The sequence below is a fragment of the Neolamprologus multifasciatus genome, chromosome 8, assembly GCF_963576455.1.
Source record: "Neolamprologus multifasciatus chromosome 8, fNeoMul1.2, whole genome shotgun sequence".
Lineage (NCBI taxonomy): Eukaryota > Metazoa > Chordata > Actinopteri > Cichliformes > Cichlidae > Neolamprologus > Neolamprologus multifasciatus.
Window position 1 is genome coordinate 10,922,750 of NC_140446.1, and position 23,508 is coordinate 10,946,257.

Consider the following 23,508-nt stretch of genomic DNA (forward strand, 5'->3'; position numbering starts at 1 on the left):
TCTAGTATTCATTAAAGGTTTAAATGTGAGCGGCAACATCTGAAGAATGTGAAATAAGGGCCTGGGTTATTGACTGAGCCTACAAGTTAATTTAAGCTACATCATTAATCAAAGAAATTGGTGTAATTAAAAAAATCAGGTTGGGAGTGTTAAGTTGATAGATGACAGCTTTTAAAGGGTCAGAGATCTGCAATCCCATGTGTGATATTTAGCTATAAACGGAGTACACAAACACAAGGGATTATCCACAATTAGAGATGCAACTTCATGAATATGCACGACAAGACGTTGCAAGTGTAACTGAATGTGCCTCATTATCAGCTCTGTGCAGATACTTACCTGAGGCCTTTTAGCAAATCAGACGCCTCTTTTGATCCTCTGTAGTCGATTTACAGTATCTTTAGTCAAACTTTATTTTGGCAGATTCTGTTGGCAGATTATTTGATATAAATAATGTACTTTTGTAAAGTTAAGAAGCTTGAATCTACTTTAGAAACTTTAATTCTTCAGGCATCAGTCCTTAAGTATATATATATATATATATATATATATATATATATATATATATATATATATATATATATATATATATATATATATATATATATATGTGAGATATAACATGTATTAACAGGATGTAAGCGTGGGTTGTATAACAGCATTGATACCACAGTATTTTAGAAAATCCAGATGGTTTTCAAGTCAGTCTTCTATTAAACAGATGACTATATTAGCTGCTGTTATCCTCTCTGTTTGATGGGTCAGTAAGCTGCAGCACCAAGTGTCATCAGTCAAGCAGTAGGGGTTTGTGGAAGAAAGGTGCTATTATGGTTCCTGCTATGCCCAACCTAAGTTTTACAATAATATATTTTCAGAGCAGGTAACCATATATATCAAATCCTTTGAGTATTAGTTTTAATTCAAAGAGTTTAACAAAAGTAACTGCATTAACTGTTTAGAAATTACAGCCATTCTTTACAGAATCTCAGAAGTCATTGGATTACTAACTCGCAAATATTTCCACGGCAAGGTGAGGCCTGTTATTTTATCCCTATTATTTCCAAGTTTTCTACTTGCATTTAGTAGCTGTTCACTGGAACTCTCAATATGAGGTCAAAAGAGTGGTCAATGCAAGTGAAAGATGTCACTGTTAGTTTAAACCAACCAACCAACCGACCAACCAACCAACCAACCAACCGACCAACCAACTGACCAACCAAACAACCAACCAACCAACCAACCAACCAACCAACCAACCGACCAACCGACCAACCAATCAACCTACCAACCAAGCCCAAAACAAAATAAACCTATCAGACAGATAGAAAAAAACTTTAGGAGTGGCCAAGGGAACACTCTGGATTATTCTTAAAAATAATGAAAATACGGGCCAGCTCAGTAAACACCAAAAGGCCTGAAAGACCACAGATGACAACTAAAGCACATGATCACAGAATTATTTCCATGGTTAAGAAATCCAGGAATACTCTTGAGGAGGTGGACACACTATTGTCAAAGTTTACAATCAAGAGACAGCAATAACAATGCAAATACAGAGGTTTTAGGAAAAGATGTAAACAACTGATTACACTCAGGAACATAAAGGACAGATGAGCCCAGATTAAACAAGATTAATTTATACCAGATTGATGGGAAGAGAAAATTATGGAGAAGAAAAGGAATAGCTCATGACCCAAGGCAGCTGTCAAACCCTGTGGAAGCAGTGTTATGGCATGGACATGTTGGGCTGCCAGTGGAACCAGGTCACTAGTGTTTATTGATGATGTGACTGCTGATAGAAGCAGCAGGATGAATTCTGAAGTGTAAAGGACTGTACTCTCTGCTCAGATTCAGCCAAATGCTTCAAACTGATCAGATCGTGTGTCACAGCACAAATGGATAATGACTCAAAGCAAACTGCAAAAGCAACCCGAGAGTTTCTCAAGGCAAAAGAAATGGGATACTCTTCAGTGGCCAAGTCAACCACCTGATTTCAACCGAGCAGAGCATGCTTTTCAGTTATTAAATATAAAGCTGAAAAAAGAGAGATCCACAAACAAGCAGCAACTGAAGGCAGCATCAATGAATACCTAGCAGAGCATCACAAGAGAGGAAATACAGTATCTGGTGATGTCCATGGGGTTTAAAGTTCAGGGAGTCATTGACTCCAAAAGATTTTCATCCAGTCATTAACAACAATACTTACATTTAATATTATGTTAATTTTTCCTGTTAATTAATTTTGAGCCTATGAAAATCGGGGGAATGTGGATAAAAAGTTGTAATTACTAAACAGTTTATGCAAAGTTGTTGTTAATCCCCTTGATTTAAAGCTGCAAGTTGCACTTCACTCACATCTTGGTAGTTTGTTTGAAAATCCATTGTGGTGGTGCACAGAGGCAAAAGTACAAAAATGTCTGCTTTCTTTTTTCACCTGCAACAAAGATCATATGTAAGTATGAAAAAACTGATACTGCCTAAACTCTGCAGGAAGAGATTAATATCTGCCTCCGTGTAATCTCGCTCTGACATCCTGTGTGTGACAGTTTAACTAAGCATGTTCCCTCCCCACAGTGTCACTCGGATTGTGCCAAAAAGCGAAAAAACAAAAACAAAACCCCAAATAAAACATATCAAACACTCTGCAGCTGTTTTCTAGAGGCAAGATGAACAGAAGGAGACAATCACGCCAACTTCATCTATAAATAAGTGAGACTGTTGAACCTGCAATTTATCTCCTCTAACTGCTTCCTTTGTCACATTTAGCAACTTTGTTTTTGAAAGTGCATAAATGTGCAGCTGCATTTCCAGCTGCAGCACACAACACTGACCTTTTCTAAGATAAATGAGGAGGAAACTCTGTGTGGCTGTTCTGAGACACTCTGTACTGGCTACTCAAAAAAATTTGGCGACCTATGAGGACATCAGCGCTGACCAGAAAGAAGTTTCCAGTGGTATGTGGCCTTCATAATTTCCACATTTAAGAAACATGAGCACCAAGAATTTTCAAGAGCGTGTCTCTTTGAAGAAAAAAATTGCAATGACAGACAAGAAAGCCCCTCACAGGTTTATATGTGGGCCCATGCGGTCAAATGAAATTTCCATTAATACACCATAAAATACCAGTGCAGTCCTCTATGAAAGGAGAGGATCTGCGATGTATATCATACTATAAGTAATTGCAAATAGTGGCATTCCTTACATCTATACATGTCTATAAAAAAAGACAGGCTTATAGAACAAGAGCAAAATTGTGTGCTCACAGAAAATCATTCAGTGCTTTACAGGACCTCCAATCTTACTGGGTCTGTGATCTGAAAAATGAATTTCTACCACTGTACTATACTTCTATGTTATCCTGAAAAAGACGTTTTTGGAAACAGTGCTGTTTAAATACTCAGCCCGGTAATATACTTTCACTGAATACATATTTTGGACCTATTTAAATGACTTTGACTTAAAATGCGTATTTGTAGGTCACATTTGCTCGGTAAACACAGAGGTCATTGTCCAATTCAGACATGCTGTTTTGTTTTTCAGTGTGAAACTGGCCACTGGCAGCAATGGAAAGATTCATACATACAGCCCTATGCAAAGATAGTTTATATTTTTCTAAGAAAATAGGAAACAGGTGCAAGCATAAATGTAAATACAGTTTATAAGCGAAAAACAGAGTTTGTATAATTTTAACACGCGTTAAAGTCAGTAATTGGAATGACTACCTTTATTCTTCAGCACAGCCTGAACTCTCTTTGGCAAGCTTTCTTGGAATTTCTTAAATTAGTTGTCAGGAATAATTCTCCAGGCTTCTTGAAGGACATTCCAAGCTCTTCTTTCAATGTTGGCTGTTCAGTTCTCTGTCAAGATGTTCCCACACTCCTTCAATAATGCTGAGGTCAGGGTTCTGGGGAGGCCAATCCATGATAATAGTGTGATTGCAAGTTTTTGCATGCTTTTACTGTATTGGGATCATTGTCATCCTGAAAAATGAAGGCGTTGACAATCAAACATTCCAGATGGGAGGATCAAAATCTTTTCTGTGTTAATAATTCAGTCAGTTTTGACAAGATCCCCAAAAAGACTGGCTGAAATGCATCCCCAAATCATGACATAGTCTCCACTGTATTTTACAGATGTCTGTAGACTCTCGCTCTTATACCTCTATCCTGATCTTTATATTAACCATAGTTTGAACCAAAGGTTTCAAATTTGGGTTCATTACTTAATAAATTTGAAGTCCAGTTCTTGTGTAATTTGGTCTTTTTTCCCTTGTTTTCCTTAACAACGGGTTGCTGCCAGCTGGCCTTCCACCTTTCTGATGAGTCTTTAGTAAACACGTCTTTGCACGTCCTATTCTTTAAAGAAATGACTTTCAGAAACCGCTCATCTTCTGTAGATAATTTCCTAGGCCTGCTTCTTCTTCTCTTGTCCAGTTTAGTCACAATTTTTAAGGCCACGCTGCACACTGTGCTGAGATATGCCAAGTTTTTGACTTAAAACTGTTTGAGAATCACCAAATGTAAGTACAACAATTGGAATCAACTCCAGATCGTTTATCTGCTTAATTTGTCATGAAATAACAAAAGAACGCGCCTCACCAGGCAATGAAAATAATTATGTGATCGTTATCTAATTACTTCAGAGATTCTGAAAAGAGGAGACTGTGTATAAAATGACTGTAATTACTAAACAATTAATGCAATGCTTTTGTGAAACCCACTGAATTAAACCTGAAATTGTGCACTTCAATCACATCTTTATTGTTTGATATGTACACTGTGATGGTGTACAGAGGCAAAGTCATCTCTCAAATATTTATTGACCTGTCTGTAATTCTCATTTATCTCGTACTTTAATTTCAATTTCCATTTAGAGAGCTGCAAGCTCCGCTGTCACATCTGTGGTAAGATAATATGCATTATACAGGCTGGATATATTACTATGATACATATGGTTGTCTGATCTGTGTCTTATTATATACCGAGGATATCAGGAACAGTGATATGCCACGATAAGCACCCTTCTTCCGCAAATCTCCTACTGCTTGATTGATGCAACTTGGTGCTGCAGCTTACGGACGCATCATGGGCAGAATAGAGAGGACGATAGTGGCTTCAAGATGAATGTACATGTGGTAACATGTTGGCTGTCTTGTCATTGAGAGTACGATATGGAATGCTCCAAAACAGCATCATATGCATTCTTCTATTTTATTAGTCCTGCATGTTGTCCAGAGCAGGTAGTCACGATTTTCCCTCTTAGTAGCTGCAGCTTCACCAACAAAGTCTAGTGCACTGTGCATGCTGTGCAGTGCACTACAGTGAGCCTTACAATGCAGTATATCTCTAGCTGTTTAAAAGAAAGGCAGCCCATAGATTTAACTGAAAATCAAGCCATCTGGATTTCTTAACGCTTTGTTAAACCATAAAGCTTTAACAACAGGTTGCTTGTAACAAAGAGCCTAAAGATACTCGATTAAAATAGTGTCTTTTACTCTGTTATGTGTAGACACAACACTGATTCATCCCTTGAGTCAGGTGCTCTCTTTATGCTTAATTGATTTGTAGGTAAGTGTTAAGTAGCTTAACAAACAAAAACATCAGTTTTTCACTGATTTCCAAGGACTGGAAATCAGTGAAAAAGTAGCCAATGTTCAAATAAAAACTCTGAAAGACCTTGAGAGAGCTTGGAGAACTATTTTGTCAAGAACACTTTAGAAAATGAAGTCTGACTCCTTGGAAGGAATATATATATATATATATATATATATATATATATGTATATATATATATATATATATTTTTTTTTTAAGTTAGGGGTGTCTCAAGATAATATGCCTGTTCTTTTGTTCTTTTTTGCTCTCTTGTCATAAATGCTGGTTTTAATTTTTAGCTTTGAATCAGTATACTACTACAAATTTTGGTATCTATGCTTTTCATCTTCTTGCTACTTTGGATCTTGATTTAAAAAGGCTAAACTCTGATAACCATTCAATTAAGTCCAGTTGCATGTTTCCAAAAATACCTAAATTTTGTTGCGTGGCTTGACAGAAACCGGGTATAAACGATCACACTCGAGATTGTGTTTCCTCCTCTGAGCCAAATCAGAATCAGGAATTTATGTTATTACTTCCCTGCATTCTCAAAAAAATAAATAAGTAAAGAGCAAATAATAAAAAGAAAATATTAAAACATTTTTATAACCCTTCCTATATCTAGGGTTTCTGCCACAATCTTTGCAACCTCTAGTCTGTTGTGATGAATAAGAAAGCATCTTTTTTCAGGCTGACTTATTATCATAAGATTTTTAAAAAGCCACTTTAAATGTACTTTTCTGGGTTTCACAAGATATAGTAGGATTCTGGATGCTGCACAGGCTCTCTGCAATTTCTCTGCATCTGTGCAAAATGCAATGAAAAACTACAGCTGTCTATACAATGACTATGGCTGTGTCTGCTCATCCTTTGAGACTGCAGTTTTGGTTGCAGGCTTATTTACTGTGTTTCTAGTCTAATTGTAAACAACCGAAAAGAAAAGATTTTTTCCCTAGCAGCAGTTAAGATTCCAATATAAACATCTAAGATGTGCCGACGCTTGGTGATAAACAGCAGAAAATAAACGGAGGAACAGCGCAGGGGGTGGGACAATTAACTAAGTATAATTCATCCGATTAAATCCAAGCAATCTGAGGAGGATAGTAACTAACCCACAACTACTGAAGCAACGACAAACAGATTTAATGTAAAATGAGTCACTTTTGCTCAGAAAATGTGAGGCAGTTACGGGGAGGTTAAGCCCATAGTGTCTGCGTCGTGGGACACAGAGCTGAGCCTACTTTGAACTTTATGCCCCAGTTTCTCATAGTCAGACACAGCAGGCATCATCCCAGTGTTTCCCTATGAAAGCGGCTCGGACCAACCATTATCCGGCAATAAAGCCTTTAGCTCTGCTGTATGGTGGCCAAAGCCCTGGGGGATGAGATAAGACGCGAGGGTGGATTTGGCTCTTAAAGCTGTAAATCTTTTTTTACATGCCCTCCTCTCAGCTCATGTTGGAGACTGTTGCTGTCTGAGCTAATTGGCTGAAAGGACTCTGGCAGCTCAAGGCCATGAAAAGAAAATGAGCGACAGAATCCAATTGGCTTTGCCTATACAAACAGCAGTCTGGAAAATGACAAAGGGATCACACGGGGGTGAAGGAATTCAAAAGAAAGAATAATGAGAAGGGTGTAATGACATGTCACAATACAAATATTGAAAAGATTGAAGGAACATTTGCTTTATATTTGAGCTGCTATTTGCTCGTCTGTTAATTTAATATCTGCATGTATGAAGCTGTCATCACCAGAAAAACAGCCCATTCCAGCGTAAATTGAGGTAGCATTCAAGGGGAGGAAGATTGTTTGTTTGTGTTATATGGCAAAAATGAAGAACAAAGCACCCTTTGTGTATGGGTTACACAATAAATATGTAAAAAGTTATTCTGACCTTGTCAAACCTTTGGGGAGGAAGCAAAAAAAAAAAAACTTTTCTCAGTAGACCAATCTGGAGTGGACGTTATGGTTACATTACTGCAGCTATGTGCATACTCTGTGGGGATAAAATGAAAGAAATACAGCAAAAAGCCATAAGTGCATGAGGTCATTTTGTGCCATTTTAAATGCAAAAAAAAAAATAAAATAAAAATGACCTTGAGTTTTATAGAATATCGCTGCCCTTGGAAGTGAAAGGCAGAAGCTGATGGTTGCATGCAATTAAATAGATACACTGAACTGAATAAAATCTCTGAGAACAAGACTGCATGAAATCTGCAGCACAAAAAAAGGAAAATAAGTGATGCACAGGACTGTGGACGTTTCTTTATATTTTGTCAGGAAAATGGGAAATTGTTGCCGTGATATATTTTGATAAGATGTCAACACCACTGGCTGAAATGCGGCGCCCAACCATGACAGAGGCTTTACCGTATTTCAGATGGCTGCAGACACTCACTGTTGTACCCTTTTCCTGATATCCTCCATACATATTTCTTGACAGCTGCTTTTCAGTTGAAACCATTTTTGATGAGGCTTCGGTGAACAGTAGTTGGCTCGGCTAACGGCATGAATCTCTCGTGTGTCCGGTCGTTGCCTGACGTTTTCCTATTTCTTAAGGACATGACTTTCAAATATAATTTTGTTCACCTGCAGTATTTTTTTTGGCCTGCCACATCTTCTTTTGTCCTCAAATTGTCCAGTTTATTCAAATTATTTGAATTTTAAGCTGATATCTCTTTAGAAACCTTGATTTTGGTACTTTGTTGGTACAAAATGCTATTTTATGACTGTTAAACTTTCTCATTTTTGGTATTTTTTTCCGATTCCATTTCAAAGGGAACAGGTTATGTGGTTGGTATGTCATAAAGGTAGAAGAAATAAAAGCATTTAGTGGAGAACTAGACGCTTTAAGGTGAAGCTAAAGCACTCCGCACCATATAAGCAAAGTCATTTTTGGTAATGTGCAGTCTTCAGTTGGAATTTTATTTTAGTTTCTGTTAACTTAATAGTTGTTTTCATTCCAGTTTAATTTCTAGAAATCATAATAGATGCGATCAACTGTGTATCTTACCAAGCTGTGAGCTAAAGCACCCATTAATTAACAAAGAGTGATGGTGGCAATAAGTTTAACTCGGTGCAGAAACCTGTATTTAGGAAACAGCAACTTGGAGGCGAATAATGACCTTGGATGTGTGCCCACGTCTGTTACACTCAGCAGACTGTGTACTGCTGCTGTGAGTGCGGCTGCTACGACACCTGAATGAGCGTGAAACAGCAAGCCATCACAATAATGTTCGGCTGAGAGGAGGTGGGTGTGTGGGGGAATTTGTAGGAGAGAGGAATCATTGATATGAAGATTACAGACAGCTCTCCGTGCAGCGTTCATGAATTCTTATCTTCGCATTACTCATTCTGACTCAAAATAAGAGCACAATGTCAAAATGAAACAAGTCATTTGTGGCGATAAGAAACAAACCCCTGTGGTGGTTTTTAATTTGTGCTCTATTTAAATGTGATCCCCAGCAGGGAATAAGATCTGTCTGAGAAAATCCTGTCTCGGAATTAATTCTGTATTTTTAACCTAGACAAATTTTTAAACTTTACTGAAATGATGAGAGGAGAGAAGCTATAAAGATGTTCAACATCTTTCAGATCTAGCTAGCAGAAAAAGCAATTTGAAGATGTGTCATAGTAAAAAGAACAAGTGATTAATCAGTTTATGTCTAAATTGTGAACAGATGGACCATTAAAGAGTCTGCTTGTGCTTTTCACATGTTCTTTTCAGTGACATTTTTCTATTTCCTCCCAGGCACTTTGCATTAATGTCTCACTTTTGCTTTCCAGCGGTGAGGTAACACTAGGTAAGGTCAGCTTACAGAATGGAGCACTTGACCATTAATGTCCTCAAACAACCGACCGATGTTAGCCAGCTAGCTTTTGGGCTGGGTAGCTAGGAATTTGTGTTCATTTTCAAGTAAGCTAAGAAAAAAGAAATGTAGTTAAAACTATCCAGCCAGGCGGTTATGTTATGCTCAAGGGATGCAAATACACGCTTCAAGCAGCTTGAGCCCTAATGGCTTCCTGGATATTACGCAGAGGACCTTTAATGAAAACAATCATTTCCTGCAGCCTGAATCCTCTTAATCCTCATAAACCCAATACGGTGAAATTTGTTCAGTTTTCCAGTTTATATGTGAGCATAATACTCAATTTTGCCAAATTCATGTGATGGGTACTCTATGTCCACTTTATCCTCCTCTCCTTCTACATTCTTCCAGTGGTGAATGAAAGGGATTCACTGTTAATGGAGAATGTGAAGTCACTCCACTGGCAGAAGAACACAGGCTAGCACCTGGATGGAGCATCTGTGTGTGACTGACGAATTGCAGTTTGTGAAACACGGCCAGACAGACAGTACACTGGATACCAGCCATTCAATTTAATCCCACCACCATCAGTCTCATGGCCATTATGACTCAGCCACTAGTACTCTGATGGAGATTTACTCACCTGTGTTCCCACTTCAGACCAGAGGAGTGGAGCCAGCTAGACAATAGCTTCCTTTTCCATTTCTCCAACCTGGGATAAACACAGTCACATCTAAATGATTTGACAGCAGAAATGGATACACAGACCTCTATATCTCTCTAACAGAATAACATTTGACAGATCCCACAAGGCAAGTCCAGCAGGATGTAATTCCAGTAATACAAACCGACTAATCTTTTCCACAGAGGCTTACTTTGGTTCTTGTGCACATATGAATAGGTACATTTTCTCAAAACATTAACCTTGTAGTCTAAAGTTGCAGTATATGTCTCCATGAAAGCCCACAGTCTGTCATTTAGATGACCCATATCACCTTTCATTTGTTTTTACCATGTTTAATTCAAATACTGAAATGGTAAATGTTTCAGAGAGCAAAAATGAATCATACTGGGTTAGTAGACAGATATTTCTTGAATAGTTTTTGGGTCATTGATAGGATGGTCTCCGCTGATATGGAGGAGAGAATGAAGGTAGATACATTGTCTGTACAAAATACCAGGTGGAAGGGAAACAAGGCCAGGAGCACTGGAAGTAGATTCAAGCTGCTGAAATTGAGTAGGGGTAATCTTGGAGGAAGAGTACATAAACGGCACTCAGGAGATGAAGAGAGTGTCAGACAGGATCATGAGTTTGAAGTTAGAAATACTAGAGGTGATGTTGAATGTTGTCAGTGTCTGAGCCCCACAGGTTGTGAGTTAAAAGCGAAAGAGGAATTCTGGAGTAAGTTGGATGAAGTGCTAGAGTGTCCCCAGGGTGAGAGTGGTGATTGGAGCTGACTTCAATGGATCTGTAGCTATTAGAGGGGTGATGAGAAGGTGTTGGATAGGTATGGTGTTAAGGAGAGGAATACTGAAGAATAGGTGGTAGTGGATTTTGCATAAAGCATTGAAAAGGCTGTGGTCAACACAGATTTCAAGAATATTATATGGCGAAGGGGCAATCTGAAGGAGACAGGAGACTGCAAGGTGGTGTCAGGGGTGAAGGTGGCTCGGTGACTGTCTGTTGGGATAAGTATGAAAATCAAGAACAGGGAGCAAGTGAAGGTAGAGGCAATAATTAAAGGATGAAAGTTCTATATATTGCAGAGTTTAGAGAGGAGATGAGACATGCTCTGGGTGTTAGGGAAGAGTTAACAGATGACTGGGAAAATACCACTGAAGTGGTGAGGGAAACTGCCAAGAAGGTATTTGATGTATCATCTGGATGGAGAGAAGAGGACAGGGAGACTTGTTGGTGGAATGAGGAAATACAGGAAAGTATTCAAAGGAAGAGGTTAGTAAAGAAAAGGTGGGATGGTCATGGAGATAAAGAATTTAGACAGGAGTACTGGGAAGTTAGGTACACTGCAAAGAGAGATGTAGACTTTTAGGGAGTTGTGTGTGAGGTTTGACAGTATGGAAGGAGAAAAGGACTTGTATTAATTGACTAGACAGAGAGATTGAGCTGAAAAGGATGGACAACAGGTTGGGGTGGTTAAAAACAGAGTTGGAAATGTGCTAAGGCAGGGGTCAGCAACCTTTAACATCGAAAGCCATTTGGACCCGGTTTCCACGCAAAAGAAAACACTGGGAGCCGCAAATACTTTTTGACATTTAAAATGAAGATAACACTGTATATATTGTTTCTTACCTTTATGCTTTGTGTGAACAACTAAGGTGTGCTGCTTATGAAATCCACAAAGTGCTACAGAGAAAATTACATTTTATTTATGTAATTAACACATTTTGAACTCTTAAAGAAATATAACAAAATGAAAGACACCCTGCTGAACTAAAATGATCCATGTAGCAAACAAAAACTGTTATATTGCCTTTGGGCTTTTGGAGCCTTGACCTGACTTTTAAAAAATAATTGGAAAAAAAGCACTATGCTGCTAATGAAAAATAGATATTTGCAAAATTCTGCCTAAATATGTATTTTACCTGGTTAATGTGTGTGGTGGGGCGTGGTCTGCAGCGCCGCTGCAGGGGAGGCGGACGCACCTGAGCGGCACCCGCAATCACGCCTCGCCGCCTTAACATCTGTGCTATCTATGCTGTTGTGTTGGTGTGTGTTGGGCTGTGAGCTGAAAAGCCAGCTGTATGCGTTAGCAACCGTGTGTGAAAAGTGGTCAGTAAAGAGATGCTGAAAAGCATGTTCATGGAAACATCGTCGGGTCTGCCGTGATATGTTTACAATGGAACTTCTGGTCCCGAACCTCAGCGTCTGCAAATCAGGGCTTTCATCTTTACGCAGGATTGTAAGCTGTGAGCAGTGTTTATTTTTAACAGAGTTCAAGGTGAAGAATAGCTGCTGACATATTGTGGATCCGAAGATCCATAATTGGCCTACCTGGGGTTGAAAGTCTCGATAAATGTACACAGCAAATCCAGCATGTCCAAATTAACACTGTCAGATTTGATTTCAACACTTTTAAAGTGTCTATATGGGTCCACACCAGAGAGTGTTAATTTAACTCTTTTTGGAGAGTTGGTATGTTAACTCTGATTTAGTGTTAAACACCAAATCTCTCTGGAGTTGATAATTTAACACTTGGTGTTAAGAGTTTATATATTAACTCTCAAAGAGTATTTTAGTTTAACTACGTAAGAGTTATCTTCTAATTAATTCTAAAAAGCGGGAATTTTACTGTTCTGAACTTCTAGAAATTTCTTTTGGAAATAAACATTTACTAAAAAGACGCAATGGTTTTTGAAAAACATTTCAACCACAATTTCAAAACATTTTCTGAAAGATGTAACAGTGTACATGTTCTCACTTTCATTAGAATTTCGTTTATCAAAAGGTCTGACATAGGTGAGCTGGTAAATGCAAATAACAGCTTTCTCATCACTTATTTCAATAAATACAAAATACAATACGCATGTCCTTCATTCATCACTTTGTGGAACTTCAGCGCACTTCTGCTCTCCCCCATATTCCGTCTTCACAAGCGTATCCTATGTGGAGATTGAATAAAAATTAGTTGACACTAATTAATGGCACAAATCAATTGCAGCACAGTAAAAAAAAAAAGGAATCCTTTTTGAGCCATTACTTGTGTAAAGTATTTTCCCAAAAGACAAGGACACAGACAACAGGTAATACTGAACTAAATGTAAAACCTCAGCCTTTTTCATTTTTACCTAAACCGTGTGCACAAAACTCTGGAGGAATCTAAGTGCTAACGTAGAACTCAGTCGGGACTCGGGACATCTGCTACTGCTGTTTGCTCGTTTTTTATGGGAGATCGTTTTCAGGCTTCAAGTAGCATCATTATATCAACATTTCACATTCTAGACATTGTTTTAAGTGTATTTGACCAAGAAATTTGACTGAAAATTCACATGCAAGCTTTTTTTTCAAGGCTGTGGTATTTGCCCGCAAACAATACCTTTCAGCTAGCTAAAACAGCGAGCGGTGCTATCAGCGAGCAACATGGCTAATGCCTTTCACACAGCTTTGTCTCAACTCCAAAGAGCCACAGAAGTAAAAGCTAATAACAATAATTGAAACAATCTTTGAAAACATGACTTACCAAGCATGGCAAACAACTCAAATATGTAGAGCAAAATGTTCTGAAACGGCTTCACTTCAGCTTCGATTGGAGCCGTGCTGGGGGCGGAGTCTGTGAATTTACTCTATTGGTGTCATAGCCCCTGTAGGAGTTCAGAGTTAAGAGGTCAAGAGTTAATGTTTCCATTGTAACACCTCCAGATTTGAAATAGAAACACTCATTTTTAACACTCGATTTAACTACTATCATTTTACACCTCAGAGTTACATTAAAAGAATGTGACTCTACTTAGAGTAAAATTAACTCTAAGACTACTAACACCAAAACATTTAACACTTTTGAATTTGCTGTGTACGACGTTTCGGCGGGTACACTGGCTTCCGCGAGTGTGACGCTTATTTTGAGCGATGAAAAAATAATACAATATAATTTTATTTTTATATTTCAATATCACAATAACCTTCCAATTTAGAACTACAAGTTAAAAAATAACTAACATAAATAAAATACACTTCAGCTAAATACTTCTAATTTATTTTCCCAAACCACGCGGAGCCGCACTATAAGGACTAAAGCCGCAGGTTGCCGACCCCTGTGCTAAGGAATGAACAGAGAGTACTGAGAAAGTGGAAGGATACTTTAAGGAGTTCATGAATGAGGAAAATAAGAGAAAAGACTATGGACTATGAGTTCGGAGTAAATGGTAAATGGACTGGTTCTTATATAGCGCTTTTCTACTCTGTCCGAGCACTCAAAGCGCTTTATACAGCTAATTCATTCACCCAATCACTTCTAACCTCAAGTGCTAAATATCTAACATTCATACACATTCACACTCCGATGGATGCATCGGAGAGCAACATGGGGTTAGTATCTTGCCCAAGGATATTTGGCATGCAGACTGGAGCAGCCTGGGATTGAACCACCGACCTTCTGGTTAGTGGCTGATCCGCTCTGCCACCTGAGCTACAGCCACCCCACCCCAGATGCAGATGGATAGTTAGTGAATCAGGAAGTGTAGCGTATTTGCAAGGCAGAAGTGAGGCAGCTATGACAATGATTAGAAGTGGAAATGCAGTGGATTCAGATGACATACCAGTAGAGATATGGAGATGTCTAGGAGAGAGGGCAGTCGATTTTTTAACCATAGTGTTTAACACAATCTTGGAGAGTGAAAGTATGGAATGGGGGAATGGAGAAGTGTACTAGTACCAATTTTTAAGTCTTTTTTTCCTTTCTTTTTTAGGGATAGGTACCAAAAGTACTTGGTGAGGTTTAGGAAGTGATCGTGGTTTGGGTAAGAATATAATTAATTGTGGTCTCATTTTCTTCCAGCAATAAGGGATTAGCTATAAAGGAAATCTTGTGTTTATACCAGGGTTTTAATAGTTTTGCAATTTTCATTAGTTTTTATTTTTATTTAGTTTTGACTTCAGATTTTCAATTTTATATCAGTTTTAATTAGTTTTTACCAATTGTTTGCTAGTTTAGTTTAGTTTTTATTTTTTGAAAATCCTTAGTTTCAGTTTAGTTTTGATTAGTTTCAGTTATAGTTTTAGTTGTGTTTGCAATAATTAAGTGTAACAAAAATCCCAGTTTCATCAGATCAGTCATTCTCTTCTGCTTATCCTTGGGTATGTTGCTATTCCAGCTACCATACTGCACCCTGGACAGGTCGCCTGTCTGTCGCAGGGCTAACATGCAGAGACAGACAACTCACATTCCCACCTATGGGTTCTTTAAATAAATAAATAAAGGCAGATGAACAACCATTGATACCAGGCAACTATATATCTTGGCCCCAATGAGACTATTAACTCTTGCAGCACCGGGTGTTCGTAATTGTGGTTCAAGTGAATTGATAAACTTTTTGAAGGTAATTGACTCACACAGTTATGTAGATATCCCCGTCCTGTTGTCTCGGGATGCATCACGCTGCCTTGCCTGGGGTTAGCTTCTGTTTTCTGGGGATGAGGGTTGAGTGTGCTCCCTTACCTTCTCAAGGTAAGCTAGGTTAGCCTTCTTGTGTGAGCTTTTCAAGTGCACTTTAAGGTTTGTGGGATTTTTTTCCCTTTAGAAATGTCCCTCATAATTTGTCTGTTTCCACTACAAGACACTTGCTTTATCCAAAACACAGTCATATTCAAAGTAATCCCAAATTGGACTCTGGCGCTTTCTCCCGACTTTTCCTGACATGATTCTGCGCGTGGACGGAGCAGCAACACAGACGACTCGACTAACGTACTGCCACCTTCTGGCATAATGAGACACAGCAAGAAAAAAATCTGGAAACTAAACTTCATTTTCACCCTTGACTATTGTATGACACGCGCACATCAACGAAAACTAAACACATTTTTGCTATAAATTCAGTTAATTTTAGTTAGTTTTGTGAACACTCATTCCAGTTTTAGTTAGTTTTCCTTTTTTTGTTTTTATTTTTATTTCCGTTAACGAAAATGTTTTTTCACTTCTAGTTTTCGTTATTTCGTTAGTTTTCGTTAACGATAATAACCTTGGTTTATACCCGAAACAGCAGCAGTTTTAACTACTAAATTTGATGCCCTAGATATTAGAATGGGCTCACTTGTCAAATGTCAATACAAAAAAAGTAAAATTAAGTACAACAAAAGCAATTTCAAAATGCTCAATTAATGTTTCACATTAAGTTAAGAATTTTTTTGTTTTTTTTATGTTTTAAAAATTTGTACAGTATGCGGCAACTCCTCATTTATTTCTTGTTTTTCCAAGGAGTCTTGTAATTTTATTATCGTATGCACTTGCCTGACTGTTGCAAAAACATTTAATTTGTTCCCATTTTTTCAGTTGAATGTACAAAAATGTCAAAGATAACACAGTTCTACAGGTATGAAGTGGTATTTTTGCACCAACAAGGTGATTCCTAAAGATTAATAAACCAAAACCAGGCATACTTGGTCACGGTGTGAGTAAAACTAACAAATGGAGGAGGAAACAAAAAACTATCTGCAGCTTGTGAACAGAAGCCAAAAGCCACATCCAATCCAGCAAAGATCTGACACAGCACCTTAGAGATGCAGCTGGACTTTCAGTTGATTCATCTATGAAGCCTTATCAGAAATGGTCTCACTGGAAGGGTGACTGTCAAGAAACCATTATTAAGAAAGTTAAACAGAACAAAAGGTTGAGAAATGCCAAATTAAAAAGAGCCTGGAAATCAGTGGCAACAGGTCTTATAGAATGAGGAATGCAAATTTGACATTTTTGGTTGAATTCATCAATATGTACAGAGGAGATCATATGAGAGGTAAAACTGTGAGTCATCTGTAAAACCCTGTGGTAGATCTGCCCTGGTTTAGGTCTACATTTTAGTCAGTAGTGTAAGAATCTTTCAAAATTGATGGAATGATGAACAGAGCAAAGTACTATCAGATTTTTATCCACTATGCCATGTGGAAATCATCTGATTGCAAAGGCTTCGTTTTTCAGCGTGACAGCGATCCATAAACACTGGCAAAGCAGGATAGAAATAAACATAAAGGAACACTATCCATTCAATAACACTATCATTAAAGCAACATGGGATCATTTTGTCAGAGAAAGGAATAACAGGCACCCAGCATTCATAGAAAAGCTTTGAATATCTTTCAGGAAGCCTCGAGAACTATTCCTCAAGACTAGTTAAAGGAATGACAAAAAGGCTTACCTAAGAGAATTCGCCCTGTGTTGAAGAATAAAGGTTGCCATACCAAACATTCACTTTCAAGCTCATTAGAAATGTACAATGTATTTATGTTTGCCTCATATGTGTCTTTACATTTCAAAAAAAAAGAAAAAAGCAGCACTTATTTTCCATTTTCTTAGCAAAATATAATAAGATGGCCTGCATAATCTTTACTGTAGTTTTAACTGTACACAATTATACTGGCTCTTGTATCAGAAGTTCAATTATTTCAAAAAATGATCATCAGTGAATAAACAATCTTCTTAGTGGCTGTTTTGTTTCCCTGAGGTTGTCCAGTTTTATTCATGGTTGTGCTTCCTAACTATACAAAATCCTCCTTAATGGAAGTTGTCTTCCTGCTCAATCTGTGCATTTCATTTTCCTTGACAAATTTACAGGCTTTATGACCTTGTGCTCTTTGAAAAGTTCTGATGATTACAGAGCTGCGGAATCCAATTTAGCTTCCACGACCAGCCGTTGATATATGAAATAGCTGCCTTTGGCCACGGCTCGAGCATCTCTGTGTGCTCTCTGCTTTGTTAACCCACCAAAACCCCCGTGTTGTCATATGTGAAGACAAACGTGATCACACTGTTGTAACATTTTACATTCATCCTATCATGTAATGCAGAGTTTAAATCTTTTGGGTTAAACTAATTATTTGTGTTTGGTCTATAACCAGAACATCAGTAAAGCCTTGTGCTTGTCTAATCAGCTCTAATCACACTTATTTGGATGAAAATTGATATTGATTGGCAGAAACAGCCGCACAGCTGCAGTGCCACTGACAACAATGACAAGACAAAAATGTGGGTTTGAGACTGCAGGTCCTCAGCATGAATTCCTACATAAGGACAAAAGTATGCAACGGTGAAGATACACAACCAAACTGCTTCATATGAAGAAGAACACACACATGCGCACACCCCTCATTGTGCATCTGAAACACTGAGGAAAAGAGTTGAAGTGAGCTGAATGAATAATAACATGTGCATCCATGCTCTGGCACACCGCGATGCAGTGCAGAATTCATAATACTTCAAAAGAGCTCTGTGGTCTCACTCATTTCAGACATAAACACTACAGAAATATGCTCCTCAAGCCGTGTCTTTGGTTACCGAACCGGCAACAATGGGGTTGCCATTGACCGTCAGACAAGTGAAGAAAGATGCTTAGCCAGTGCCTGAAAATAATGTGGATCTGATTGACGTGTTTCCATTACTTTGTAATAATTACTTCATCATTGCCGCCTTAGTGTCTACAGTTTATTTACATGATGGTGCCTTTCTAAACCTCATTAAATCCCCAGAAGATGCAAATGAGGAAAAAAACTTATATGTGCCTCCATTGTCCTCCAGCCATTTTCCAGTTCATGTTTTTGTCTGAGTTGCTATTTGAATTCCTTTGTTGGCTCATTAAAATCTTCAGTGCCAAACCAGTGATGTTTGTTTCACATCATCTGGCATGTTTAAATTTTGGAAGACACAAGGGTGATAGTGAAAGAATTTCCTGCCCACAAAAATAGAGTTAATCTTTTATTACAACATGTGGAAATGCAGAGTCCGAGATCAGGCGAGATCGGCGGTGTTCAGGGTGGTGTGGCTGGGGCTCTGGCTGGGCCTTGGGGGCTTCGGTCCTCGTCGGTGTGTCGCCGGGGTTGTGGGCGGGTGGGTACACGGGGGCTCAGCCCTGGCGCAGGGGGCCTCTTGTGCATCGGCCCAACCGGGGGGCTCTTCAACTGGCAGGGAGGTTGTTCCATCCTTGCAGGAGTCCACTCTGCAGGTGGGGGAGAGACATAGGAGAGGTGGAGAATAAACTTAACCTGGGTGTCTGTTGTCTTGTGTAGTCTGGGAGATGATTGAATGTTGGGGTGGGTACAGTTTCCTCTGCGGTGGGGTAGGGTGGGCTGCCCCGGGTCCTGTGGGGCTTGGCGGTGCTGCTGCCGTAGGCCCCGGTCTGGATGGGCCTGGGCTCCCTTGCCCTGGTGGATACCAGAGGACAGGGGTGCCTACTGGGGTCAGCGGGGGAGCTGACCCTAGGGAGGGGCATCCTCCCCTCCCTTCTTTTCCTCCCCATCCCCGGCTGCCTCCCTCTTCCCGCTCCACCACACCCACCCACACAGGTAGGGCCTTGGGGTGCGGGTGTGTCACCAGGGTGCAGGGGAGACATTCCCCCCCCCGTCCTCTTCTGGCCACCTGTGCCTCAATTTTATCTCACAACTTAGACATCCACATTACTTACACTCTCATAACACACACACATATATATATATATAGGGCCTTGAGGGTGGGCACGTTAACTGCGTCCAGTAGACGGTCTGTGTATTCAAACCTACCTCTGGCGCCGGTGCCCACCTCTCAATTTTAAATCCATGTAGACATTGAGGGTTCTCGGGAGGGGCCGTGCTAACACCTGCTGCTCTCTGGCAGCAGCACCATGCTCTCCCTTGTTTTAAATGCACTTTAGAGCAACACGCAGCAACACTTCACTTGAGCGGGAGGAGGGAGGTATGGGGTCTTAACACACCCCTGTTCTCTGCTAGCCATCGGGGCGGGGGGGCTGGGAAGAGATGCTGGCTGTCCGATTGGCCTCCCTGCTGCTGCGGAGCCTGGGGCGGTCTGCTTGCCTCCACCCCAGAGGGAAGGGTAACATCTCTTGGGTCTGGGTGCCGTTTCCACCCCTGGGGGCGAGGATACCTGGACCCGGGGTATAGAGTATGTTTGAGGAGTGTGATTGTGTGTACATGTCCATTTACGTTTATTCCTACGTTGGGTGAGTGCTGAGTGTTTGTATATGTGGGCATGAGGGTGGGAATGCATGTCTGTGTCTGTGTGTGCCTGTTTGTCTGTGTCTATATGTCAGGTCGGGTCTTAGACTCCACCTCTCTGGGAACTCCCAGGCCCTCCAAGTGTGGAGGCCTATCTCCCCTCACCACACTCCCTGCCGATGACTGATGCCCTCAGGGGTCGGTGCATTGTTGGTTCTTGGTGTCCGGGGCTGGGCGCTCAGGTATGTACCAGCTCACTCCCGGTGGCTACTTGGCGGGGCCTGGCGCCTGTTGCTCGGTCAGGCCTCTTCCGGGGCGCGGGGGGCCCTCGGGCCTCTGGCCTCTGTGCCTGCGGATGTCTGGGGCCTGGATCTCCTCCATGCCTGCTTCATGCCCTGGGGGACAGGGCTATGGCTCTCTACATCCTCTTGCAGACCATTACATGGGGAAACCATTTGAATACAAGCGCGCCGATCCACACAGGTGTGCACACGGGTGTTCACTGTTCGTAGACTTAAATCACACCTTTCTTGGCTGCTACTTCAAAGCACATTGTGCGCTGTCTGTCCTGCGTGCTGCACAACAACATTCAATATTTAGTATTTACTGCTGTTTACACTTAGCTAGATTAATGCGATGGTGTTGTTTAGTATGTTGCTTTGTTTTGTTTTTTTTGCTTGTTTTCTATTCTTTTTCTCTCAACAGGTGATCCAGGAGATATTTCCCCCCCCCCCCCCCTTCTCATTGTCCCTCTCCCCTTCTGTTTTTCTTTTCCTTCCTTTTTCTTTCTCCCTTTCCTATCCCTCACTCATGTCTGTCCCGTCTGTAACAACTGAAAATAAAATAAAATAAATAATAAAAACAAAGGTCGATCAAATGGACCAATACGGCAATGCCATGATGATCCATTTGGCAAAATAAATCCATTGGGTATCCTTGTTGGTCTTCAGACAACAATTCTGATGGCTAAAGAACCAAATGGGACAGGCAAAAAAAAAATAAAAAAAAGGAAATGCAGAGTCCCAGCAATAACCTGCACAACTGATACTGCCAATAACATTGACATTTTATTAAAAGGTTCATGTTCACAGTTATTATGAAAAATGATCTTTTATAAACTGATTTCCAACTTTATTAGACACGCTTGTTCAGCTGCTCAAAACCACCTGCTGAAGTTCAAACTGGTCATCAGAGAGGAGGACAAAAGTGATTAGGGTGACTTTGAACGTGGCCTGGTTGGTACCAGATGGGCTACTCTGAGTATTTCAGAAACTGCAGTTCTGTTGGGATTTCAAGGGATTATAGAGAAGGATCCAAAAGAAAAAATATCCAGCGAGCGGAAGTTCTCTGGGCATAAAATAGTTTCTTGATGTCAGAGGTCAGAGGAGAATAGCCAGAACGCTTCTGGAAGGCAATAGTAACTCAACTAACCACTTGTCTTTTGTACAGTCATGGGTTTAGAACCAAGTTATGCAGGAGACCACACTGGCTGCCACTCCTACGAACAGGAAGCTGGAGCTACGACTTGCAGGCTCAACAGAATTGAACAACAGAAGACTGCAAAAACATTGCCTGGTCTGATGAGTCCAGATCATTCAGATGGCAGGATCAGAATTTATTATAAACAACATGAAATATGGTAATGGTAAATAGACTGATTCTTATATAGCGCTTTTCTACTCTCCCAGAGCACTCAAAGCGCTGTATACAACATGCATCATTCACCCATTCATACAAGCACTTCTAAACACAAGTGCAAACTAAACTACATTCACACTCTGATGAACGCATCGGAGGGCAACTTGGGGTAAGTATCTTGCCCAAGGATATTTGGCATGCAGACTGGGGAAGCCAAGGACTGAACCACCAACCTTCCGATCAGTAGCTGATCTGCTCTACCACCTGAGCCACAGCCACCCCGTATGAGTCCACTGCACTAAAACTGCCTCCACGGTCACCTTATGTCAATCCAACAAGCCACCTTAGGGATGTGGTGGAATAGGGAGAGTTTTCGAAGGGGTTGAATACGGTACTAATTAGATATAGCTAATAAAGCGGTCATTGAGTGTACATGCATGCAAATACATCTCATGATGTATGAATGATATATGGAAGAGAAAAGGGACGTTATATTTCCTTCCACAGACTTTCATACTGAGTGCTATCTGCACTGTTTGTACGTTCCAACCTCGGGTGTATTATTTCAGTGCTTTCAGCAAACATACAGTCAGTCTTGAAAGAGAATGGGCTCAAGGTTAAGATGGAGACAATTAGACCGTTTCTATTCACCTCGCTGAAACCTTTTAAATGAATCAGTGTGTCTTTGTGATATGTGACTACCACAGTTTTTGTGCTATCACTTTATGTTGAAGCAAAACACTTTTAAAGTGAGGTGCAGTGGTTCTTTTTTAAAGCTTCTTTTGATTGATTGTAATGTTTTACACTTATTCTTCATATGTTGTCTTAATTTTCCTTATTTTGTCCGGTTAAATGCTCAAGACTCCATAACATTAAAACAACATTAAAAATGAGTCAACTCAACAACTCACAGCACTCCAGTGCAGAATCTGAACAAAGACCTCGTCCCCTTTTCCTAAAGGTGAAAGCAGAGGCATAAAAAATAATAAGCATTAATTAATTAAACAAATGCCATTTAATTATATTTTCCAAGTGATAACTGCAGTCATAATGTCAAAAAAAAAAAAAAACCCTCTTCAGCTTGCATGAGGTTATTCTGGCACACATGGAATTCATTTCTGTGTATGTATTTCTGGGAAGTGTGTTGTGTTGTTATAAAAAAACAATGGGTGATGACCCTGCCTGCTAAACTGATGTATGGGATCCTGTTCAGCACTGCAGGATTTTCTCTATTGGCCCTCTCCAGAGAAATGTCCTCCTCCCGAAAAAATGGTCTTTCTACTAGACAAACAAACAGGCGCTCATAAATCAAACATGTATTTTAAGAAAATCTGTCTGTTTTCCCTGCAGTGACTCTTTTTGCTCAGCTCAGTTAACACATGATGCAATTTATTGAGTACTGCAACAGATATATTACATTTTTCCATTCATTTGATGATTCAAAAGGAGCAGCCTCCTAATGCACAGAGACGTATGACGAAGACAATGCACTGTGGCAGCTTTGGCCCAAAGTCCTGGTTTAGTGAAGTGCTGAGGCGGCAACGTTCACTGCGGTGTCAGGTACAGATGTCTCCCTGCGATTGCTGAATCAAATGATTTAGCAAGCATAAAGCAGATTAAAACATGCTGTAATATTTGTTCTTTTGATCTAGGTTATGGGTCCACATCAGCTTTAGTCATCTGACCACAGAAAAAACCCTGCTTCCTGAGAAAATCATCAACTGTTCCCCCATTCTGTGCAAAGCCATTAGGGGATTTTCTGTGATTTATTCACATGGTCTTGATCCAAAGCACTTTCCAGTATACATCACTGAAGAGGTC

The 23,508-nt window shown here is 39.9% G+C and overlaps 1 long non-coding RNA gene across 1 annotated transcript in view; it reads right to left on the reverse strand.

The window, feature by feature from the left end:
- Nucleotides 1-5,807: 5,807 nt before the first annotated feature.
- The window catches only part of LOC146512543 (uncharacterized), a 74,668-nt gene continuing 56,967 nt past the window's right edge, over nucleotides 5,808-23,508 (reverse strand). The window contains exon 3 of the long non-coding RNA XR_014875669.1: nucleotides 5,808-10,113. This is a non-coding gene — a long non-coding RNA (uncharacterized LOC146512543). The remainder of the gene's footprint in view (nucleotides 10,114-23,508) is intronic.